General features: G+C 38.5%; 1 long non-coding RNA gene across 2 annotated transcripts; it reads right to left on the bottom strand.

The window, feature by feature from the left end:
* Positions 1 to 87: 87 nt before the first annotated feature.
* On the bottom strand, positions 88 to 938 carry LOC107709677 (uncharacterized). 2 transcript variants are annotated; one of them, XR_001636519.1, is made up of 3 exons: positions 881 to 938; positions 502 to 591; positions 88 to 200 (listed from the first exon to the last, which is right to left on the bottom strand). It is a non-coding gene; the product is annotated as an uncharacterized LOC107709677 (long non-coding RNA). The 2 variants fall into 2 exon arrangements; XR_001636520.1 differs by having other exon boundaries at positions 877 to 920.
* Between the last annotated feature and the right edge of the window lie 259 nt (positions 939 to 1197).

Here is a 1197-nt window from a genome sequence, read left to right as displayed (position 1 = left end):
TGCTCATGTTTATTCAACATGTGCTAGCATGTTCCTCTCAAAGTCCCCCTGTTCTGTGAGTTAGTGGAGAACAGCAGGTAGAGGCTAATTTAGTGACATTAAAGTTAGTTAAGCTGATGGAAGCTCACCTGCTGTTAGCACCGCTACGAGGCAATCACAAGACTCCAATACACCTCCGATGCAGACGACATGACCACACACTTTAAAATAAAATACAAAAGATGTTCTTAACAGTTGTGTTTCTTCACTCAGTTTTCCTCAGTAGGTTGTTAGCTCGCTGTTTTATGTTAACGTTACGCCGGTCACTGAATTTAGGGACCGTCTCTAAAGTTACATACGACATTGGTACACACTTTCTGACTTAAATAGCATTTGAAGAGAATTAGCAGATAAAGAGGCAGAGTTACTTGCGATAAATAGGCAGAGTAGAGAAGATAACTTACTATTACTCTTTGTTCAACTAAGTTAGTTAACTTCGGCTAAATGACATTATTAACTTACCAATTGATGTTATCATCGATACTATGGCATTCACAAGATGAGGATCCAAAATACACCTCCGACGTTGCAGACTACATCCAGACTAGAAATCTGAAAATAACAAACAAAAGAAGTACTAGAAAATACTGTTTAAAATCTCCACTGAAACAGCGGTTTGCCTAACGCACTTTACCTCAGTATTTCACGTTAATTCGCTGTTAAGGTTAAATAATTGCCTAACGCACTTTACCTCAGTATTTCACGTTAATTCGCTGTTAAGGTTAAATAACGACTCACCAGAGGAGCTAACTTGCATTAAAGGGCAGCAGAACGTACAAACGTGTTTCTCGGTTTAACTAAGGTTTATTTCGAGCAATATAGGTGACCTTAACTTACTCACCAGTCGATGTTATCAGCCTTTTGGCGGCATTCCGGCCGTCAGTCAGAAAAAAAGGCTCCGGCCAACTCCCAACATAAAAAATGACACGATGAATAATGTTAGTTTGCTGTTAACAAGTGAAAACATCTTAAAATATCGCAGTTTTGCATAAAACAGAAATAATATACTAACCTTTTGTCGAGTTAACGGTGCATTTCTCTTTTGTCCTTTTATGGCCACTTCCACCAAACGGTCAAAAAATAACTCCCTTGCCATTGGTCAGTTTTTCGCGAACAAGTTCACTACTGTAAATTGATTTACAGTAGTGAGGAAATACA

The sequence above is a fragment of the Sinocyclocheilus rhinocerous genome, unplaced genomic scaffold (assembly GCF_001515625.1).
Source record: "Sinocyclocheilus rhinocerous isolate Xijiao unplaced genomic scaffold, SAMN03320098_v1.1 scaffold27939, whole genome shotgun sequence".
Lineage (NCBI taxonomy): Eukaryota > Metazoa > Chordata > Actinopteri > Cypriniformes > Cyprinidae > Sinocyclocheilus > Sinocyclocheilus rhinocerous.
This window is presented reverse-complemented; position numbering and strand designations above follow the sequence as displayed.